Source organism: Triticum aestivum, chromosome 2A, assembly GCF_018294505.1.
Source record: "Triticum aestivum cultivar Chinese Spring chromosome 2A, IWGSC CS RefSeq v2.1, whole genome shotgun sequence".
In the NCBI taxonomy this organism is placed as follows: Eukaryota; Viridiplantae; Streptophyta; class Magnoliopsida; order Poales; family Poaceae; genus Triticum; species Triticum aestivum.
In genome coordinates, this window is record NC_057797.1 from 511,464,187 (window position 1) to 511,472,905 (window position 8,719).

An 8,719-nucleotide genomic window follows, 5' to 3' on the forward strand; every position below is an offset into this window, starting at 1 on the left:
AACCTCAAACGGGGCATTCACCATCTCAATATCTGGGGTCGCCTCGGTGGTTGCCTCCATCTTCTTGGAGCTCTTTGTCTCGTGGGGATCAGCCTCCCACGTCTGCTCCAATATCGACAGATATTTGCCTGGTTCTCCTTGGTCCATCATGAAACTGACGAATACTAGGAGTCCACTGAAAGGAAAACACAATCGCAATGATAATGAAACAAAAAAGAGAGTGAGGATCGGTTACTGCTTTGCAAAAGTTCTTTTTTCTCTGAACAAAATTATACCAACATCACGGATCCACTTACCTTCCCTTCGTTCAGAGAGAAGAACAGTGGCAGATGCAAGTGTTGCCTTTCTTGAAGATGGTGAGGGAGAAGGGGATTCAGCGAAGAGTGAAATGATGGTTGCTTTGTCCGTCAAACTTAGACTGCGGGGAGATGGGGTTTTGTGATACGACGGCTCGTTACTGCCGCGCTACGACCGGGGTGACTCTCCGCCTGCATACTGCCTTCTAATTTGGTGGATGGCATTTGGGCCCGCGCACTGCATGGCACGCATGTCGGTGAACAAAAGTATAACAACATTCAGTAGAGGGAGACGTTTCAATGACCTAGGAGGAGCCAGAAGCGGTAGAGTGTCTCCACTGTACTAGTAGTAATTGTTTTTCTGGGTAGCTGTAGAGTGTCTCCACTGTACTAGTAGTAATTGTTTCTCGGGTCCCAAGACAAAACAGCCCATCCACACTAGTAAATAGTAAAATCAATTCAAAAACTTGGGTGCTCTTCTTCCTCCTCGCTCCCACCCACCTCACGTCAGCTCGCTCCACTCGTACCCCCAAATTCCTCACCTCACTCCTACAGAAAACCCCAGCTCCCCTTCTTCCTCACTCCTACAGAAAACCCCCAGCTCCCCTTCTTCTTCGCTCGCACTACAACTAGGCTCGTTATTCGTTACTCTGCTCAAATCCGTGAGCGGGACGCGACACCCTCGAGGAAAATGAAGTCGGCTGACCCCAGCGCCAAGAAGACGAGGCTCCCGCCAGCGGCGACGCCTGTTGTAGATCCCGCACCCGGCAGCGCGGGGAGAAGCGGCGACCCCGCCCCCACCGGATCCTAGGAACCCATAGAATCTCGGGTGGACCGCCATACTTGGGGAGATCATCTCGCTTCTCCCCACCAAGGATTGCTGCTGCACCCAAGTCCTCTCAATTCGGTGGCGCCCTCTATGGCGCGCCGTTCCCCTTAATCTCGACTGTCGTCAGCTATCTCTCTTCAATGATTTTGAAATCCCCAGAGCCATCGTCTCCTCCCACCAGGGCTCCGTTCAAAGCCTCTGCATCCCGTCATGCTACCTGAGCAAGCATACCATGCCCTGCATGGTGGACGCTTGGCTGGAATCCCCTGAATTCACAGAACTACAGCTGCTTGAGTTCTACTATTCCCCTGGAAATCACATACCACATACCGAACGCCATGAACTTGTGCCCTCAGCACCGATGTCCATCTCGGGGTTTTTGTCCTCTCTCCGCACCGCCACCTTTGTGCAGTGCTACCTACCAGACAATCTGGTACTAAACCTTCGACTCCCATTTCTCAAGAAACTTTCACTTGTGTGGGTTCGTATATCGGAGGCCTCATTGCACATCATCATCCACTCCAGTTGCCCTGCGCTGGAGTGCTTGGTGCTTGTTTTCACAGTTAGAATCGGTTGTCTTCAAATAAAGTTGCCTAACCTTGTAAGAATTGGAATTTCTTTTAACGGAAGGCAGCTCATCATCCAAGATGCCCCTTCACTTCAAAGGTTGATCCTTGATTCTAGTTATTCACCGTTGCAAATAACAGTCCTCTCTGCGCCTAAACTGGAGACCTTGGGTGTAATACATGATCTCTGTGCTCATTTCAATATGGTGTTTGGCTCGACAGTTCTTTAGGTACTTTATATTATCATATACACTTGTAACCATAAGCTGCATTTTAAATTTCTGCGAATAATTTATATATCATCTTGGAGTACACATTTTGTACTAATATTATGTTCTATGCTCAATGAAGAGTTTCTCCATGGATGGCCTATCAATGGTGCTGGATTCTGTTAAGATCTTATATATCCAAATGAATAGTTTTGATCTGAACAAGATTATTGGCTTGCTGCAATGCTTTCCATGTCTGGAGAAGTTGTATATAAAGGTGATAATTTCACGCACATTGGAAGCCCGCATATAGTGTACTAGAATTAACTGTTCACCTGTTGCTCTTTCGACACTCTTCTTTTAGACCTTAACTATTTTCAATATTCATGTCTATTTAGGCAACAGGACGGGGTAAGAAAGTTATAACCAATCGGTGGATTCGTAAGCATCGGGATTTTCTCACTTCTCATGAGATTCAATTGAAGACAATAACGCTAGAACGATATGTAGCCAACCGTGCAAACACAAGATTTGTCACATTCTTCCTGCTGAATGCGAGGTTACTATTGTCCATCGGGCTTAAGTTTATCAGCAGCATGGTTTTGACGGATGGGTATGTCGAAGAGCAAAAAAAGGAGTCTCAGGTGGGCAAAAGAGCTTCTGAACGTGTCGGGCTTCTATTTACAACATATTGTGGTCATAATCCAGTAATTTTTATGACCTAGGATGTTCATTCTATGGACCTGACCGATCCATTTGACTGTGACTACCGAAAACAGTGCTGGAGTTAGATGTTGTTTCCCTTTTCAATTTGGTATTTTTTGTAAACCTGATGAACAATTAACCCTCGTGCTTTTGTACAGTTTGTAAGCTGGAGTTAGATGTTCCTGCCCTTTTCAACTCGGTTGTGACTGTCATATTTTCTTTGAAACAAGGCAAATGGCTTGCCATTCGTTTAATTTAGAGTGAAATATTGTTACAAATCCAAACCAAGGGAAATAACATCACTCTCGCCGGCTGCTTGAGCTCACTGTGCATTACAGAAGCCAAGTGATTAGCCCCCACCAGCACCCACAAACTTATTTTGAACTAGCACATCAAATGGGCTGTAAATTTTCATAGGAAAGGCTGCATGACCGTGACAGATTTGGATTCTGACATTTGGGACCCGCGAGGAAATAGCCTATCCAAGGTGGTGTCGACTTACTAGCCAGTCAACAAACGATTCTGCCTACCAGCCATTGGATTGACATCCAACATCTGTCGTGTATCTTCTATATCTTGTCTTCTTCTTCCTCCAATCGCCCAAACCAAACCACCCCGTCGGCTCCGCTTGCTCCCGCCTCCCATGGCTGGTTGCGCCTCCGCCGCCCTACCGTACGTACCCTCCAATGTTGTCCAGTCCCTTCCTCTATTCCCCCACACGTCCTGTTATTCTCCGGCGACGTCAGCCCCAACACGCACCCGCGCCCTAACCAGTCAACCCTCGTACTCCCCTCCTCCTGCGACTGGACCGGCACATCTTCAACAGCTCCTGTTTGTTCCGTCCGAGGCCTCGCCATCATCCTCCGCCTTGCGGCCTTGGTTCGCTCGCCGTGTGCGGTGCGCCGCCCTCTTGCATTGTCAACGTCGTCAACAACCGAGAGGAACAAGGAGATGACTGTACGTGGAGAGGATGACAGTAGGGACCCACCAGCGTCATGGCAGTACGCAAGCAAGTGCCTCTATAGTACAAGCCCAAAAATATGGTTCCTCCTAATTGGTTGGACATCTGGGGCTCACGCCATTGTCAATGTAGTCAATAAACGAGAGAATTACACTACGAGCGGCTGACACCAGGGACCCAGCAAGTCGCGCAGTTTTTTTGAGGAACAAGCAGTTGTTATTTATACTAGTTTTAGCGACGGATCAAGGTAACAACGGGGCTGTGCGGGGGCTGTGGCCCGTCTAGCCAGGGTTTTATTTATGTTTACCACATCATGAGCCCAGTTGTGTTTTTTTCTTGCTGAAAATGGCTAGCCCAGTTCTATTTTTTAAAAGAAATACCCAAACAAGGCCTACTTGCTTTATCGGCCCTGCTGGGCTGCAAATCTTTCAAGACGAGGAGAGTTTCATTCGGTTTGCCCAGAAATGGGCCGTACATTTTTAAAACACATCAAACCGGGAATTAGTTTCAAATTTTTTTCATTACAAGATCTTAACTTCCATTGATTTTTATGCGTGGACAATTATTTGGATTTTATATTTATATAAATTATTTTTCAAAATAGTTTGAATGTGAATCGATATTTCTGGATTAAAAACAGTTGACCGCACAGAAATATGCAAAATTTCGTATACTTTTTAACCGTGGCCACAATATGGGGTGTGATGCTAACAAAAAGAAGATGGGCTCCAAAAAAATTCTTATCAATTAGCAAATGGGTTGTACATTATTAGAAATAATGGTAGATGGGTTGTATGCTGTTTTCCACAGATTTGAGGCTGACTTATGCGCCTACTACAGGTTGACGCGTATGCTTTCATAAAAAAAGGTTGACGCACACGCAACGCCCTGTCAACTTAGTCAACACACGAGAGCAGTGACTGTTGGATGTCCATCCAACGACTGTCGTGCTTCTTCAATCTCTGCTCTTCATGCTCAAGCCACTCAAACAAGCGCCGCCGGGACTGCCTGCTCCCTCCTCCCACGGCCGGCTATGCTGCCGCACAGGCCTCATGGTCCCATCGTACTCCCATCGCTGGCCTAGCCATCCCTCTACTCACCCACACCTGCTGTTATTCTCCGGCGACAACAGACGAACCAGTTGTTGGGGAACGTTGCAGAAAATTAAAAAATTTCCTACGGTTTCACCAAGATCCATCTATGAGTTCATCTAAGCAACGAGTCGAGGGAGTGAGTTTGCATCTACATACCACTTGTAGATCGTGTGCGGAAGCTTGCAAGGTGATGATGGAGTCGTACTCGACGTGATTCGAATCACCGATGACCAAGTGCTGAACGGACAGCACCTCCGCGTTCAACACACATACGAGACGGGAGACGTCTCCTCCTTCTTGATCCAGCAAGGGGGAAGGAGAGGTTGAGGAAGACAGCTCCACCGGCAGCACGATGGCGTGGTGATGGTGGAGAAGCAGTACTCCGACAGGGCTTCGCCGAGCACACAACGGAGGAGGAGAGGTGTTGGGGAGGGGAGGGCTGCGCCTTGGAGGGTGGTCCAGCTGCCCTCCCCTCACCCCTCTATTTATAGGGAGAAGGGAGAAGGGGGGGCGGCCCCTCTAGAACCCATCTAGAGGGGGGGCGGCGGCCAAGGGGAGAGGGGGAGAGGGTGGCTTGCCCCCCAAGCCAAGGGGGCGCCCCCTCTAGGGTTCCCCCCTTAACCCTAGGCGCAAGGGCCCAAGGGAGGGGGTGCGCCCAGCCCACCAGGGGCTGGCTCCCTGCCCCACGCAGCCCATGTGGTCCCCCGGGAGGGGTGGCCCCTCCCGGTGGACCCCCGGAACCCTTTCGGTGGCCCCGGTACAATACCGGTATGACCCCGAAACTTCCCGGTGCCCGTTTGACAACTTCCCATATATAAATCTTTACCTCCGGACCCTTCCGGAGCTCCTCGTGACGTCCGGGATCTCATCCAGGACTCCGAACAACATTCGGTAGTCACATACTAGTCTTCCTAATAACCCTAGCGTCACCGAACCTTAAGTGTGTAGACCCTACGGGTTCGGGAGACATGCAGACATGACCGAGACGCTCTCAGGTCAATAACCAACAGCGGGATCTGGATACCCATGATGGCTCCCACATGCTCCTCGATGTTGTCATCGGATGAACCACGATGTCGAGGATTCGATCAAACCCTGTATACAATTCCCTTTGTCAATCGGTACGTTACTTGCCCGAGACTCGATCGTCGGTATCCCAATACCTTGTTCAGTCTCGTTACCGGCAAGTCACTTTACTCGTACCGTAATGCATGATCCCGTGTCCAACACCTTGGTCACATTGAGCTCATTATGATGATGCATTACCGAGTGGGCCCAGAGATACCTCTCCGTCATACGGAGTGACAAATCCCAGTCTCGATCCGTGTCAACCCAACAGCTACTTTCGGAGATACCTGTAATGCACCTTTGTAGTCACCCAGTTACGTTGTGACGTTTGGTACACCCAAGGCACTCTTACGGTATCCGGGAGTTACACGATCTCATGGTCGTAGGAAGAGATACTTGACACTTGCAAAGCTCTAGCAAAACGAACTACACAATCTTTTATGCTATGCTTAGAATTGGGTCTTGTCCATCACATCATTCTCCTAATGATGTGATCCCGTTATCAACGACATCCAATGTCCATAGTCAGGAAACCATGACTATCTGTTGATCACAACGAGCTGGTCAACTAGAGGCTTACCAGGGACATAGTGTGGTCTAAGTATTCACACGTGTATTACGATTTCCGGATAATACAGTTATAGCATGAATACAAGACAATTATCATGAACATTGAAATATAATAATACTTTTATTATTGCCTCTAGGGCATATTTCCAACAGTCTCCCACTTGCACTAGAGTCACTAATCTAGTTACATTGTGATGAATCGAACACCCATAGAGTTCTGGTGTTGATCATGTTTTGCACGCGAGAGAGGTTTAGTCAGCGGATCTGCGACATTCAGATCCGTGTGCACTTTGCAAATCTCTATGTCTCCATCTTGAACATTTTCACGGATGGAGTTGAAACGACGCTTGATGTGCCTGGTCTTCTTGTGAAACCTGGGCTCCTTAGCGAGGGCAATAGCTCCAGTGTTGTCACAGAAGAGTTTGATCGGCCCCGACGCATTGGGTATGACTCCTAGGTCGGTGATGAACTCCTTCACCCAAATCGCTTCATGCGCTGCCTCCGAGGCTGCCATGTACTCCGCTTCACACGTAGATCCCGCCACGACGCTCTGCTTGCAGCTGCACCAGCTTACTGCTCCACCATTCAACATATACACGTATCCGGTTTGTGACTTAGAGTCATCCAGATCTGAGTCGAAGCTAGCGTCAACGTAACCCTTTACGACGAGCTCTTCGTCTCCTCCATAAACGAGAAACATGTCCTTCGTCCTTTTCAAGTACTTCAGGATATTCTTGACCGATGTCCAGTGTTCCTTGCCGGGATTACTTTGGTATCTTGCTACCAAACTAACGGCAAGGTTTACATCAGGTCTGGTACACAGCATGGCATACATAATAGATCCTATGGCTGAAGCATAGGGGATGACACTCATCTCTTCTTTATCTTTTGCCGTGGTCGGTGACTGAGCCGAGCTCAATCTCACACCTTGTAACATAGGCAAGAACCCCTTCTTGGACTGATCCATTTTGAACCTCTTCAAAATCTTATCAAGGTATGTGCTTTGTGAAAGACCTATGAGGCGTCTCGATCTATCTCTATAGATCTTGATGCCTAATATGTAAGCAGCTTCTCCAAGGTCCTTCATTGAAAAACACTTATTCAAGTAGGCCTTAATGCTATCCAGAAATTCTATATTATTTCCCATCAAGAGTATGTCATCTACATATAATATGAGAAATGCTACAGAGCTCCCACTCACTTTCTTGTAAACGCAGGCTTCTCCATAAGTCTGCATAAACCCAAACGCTTTGATCATCTCATCAAAGCGAATGTTCCAACTCCGAGATGCTTGCACCAGTCCATAAATGGATCGCTGGAGCTTGCATACTTTGTTAGTGTTCCGAGGATCGACAAAACCTTCCGGCTGCATCATATACAGCTCTTCCTTAAGATGTCCGTTAAGGAATGCTGTTTTGACGTCCATCTGCCATATCTCATAATCATAGTATGCGGCAATTGCTAACATGATTCGGACGGACTTCAGCTTCGCTACGGGAGAGAAAGTCTCGTCGTAGTCAATCCCTTGAACTTGTCGATAACCCTTAGCGACAAGTCGAGCCTTATAGATGGTAACATTACCATCCGCGTCCGTCTTCTTCTTAAAAATCCATTTGTTTTCTATCGCTCGGATTTCATGGCTTCAAGCCATTTGTTGGAATCCGGGCCCGCCATCGCTTCTTCATAGTTTGAAGGTTCATTGTTGTCTAACAACATGATTTCCAGGACAGGGTTGCCGTACCACTCTGGTGCGGAACGTGTCCTTGTGGACCTACGAAGTTCAGTAGTAACTTGATCCGAAGTACCTTGATCATCATCATTGTTTTCCTCTTCAGTTGGTGTGGGCATCACAGGAACGGTTTCCTGCACTGTGCCACTTTCCCGTTCAAGAGGTAGTACTTCATCGAGTTCTACTGTCCTCCCACTTACTTCTTTCGAGAGAAACTCTTTTTCCAGAAAGCATCCGTTCTTGGCAACAAAGATCTTGCCTTCGGATCTTAAGTAGAAGGTATACCCGACAGTTTCCTTAGGGTATCCTATGAATACGCATTTTTCCGACTTGGGTTCGAGCTTTTTAGGTTGAAGTTTCTTGACATAAGCATCGCATCCCCAAACTTTTAGAAACGACAGCTTAGGTTTCTTTCCAAACCATAATTCATACGGTGTCGTCTCAACGGATTTAGATGGTGCCCTATTTAAAGTGAATGTAGCTGTCTCTAGAGCGTATCCCCAAAATGATAGCGGTAAATTGGTAAGAGACATCATAGACCGCACCATATCCAATAGAGTGCGATTACGACGTTCGGACACACCGTTTCGCTGAGGTGTTCCAGGCGGCGTGAGTTGTGAAACGATTTCCTTAAGTGTGTACCAAATTCGTGACTTAAGTATTCTCCTCCACGATCTGATCGTAAGAATTTT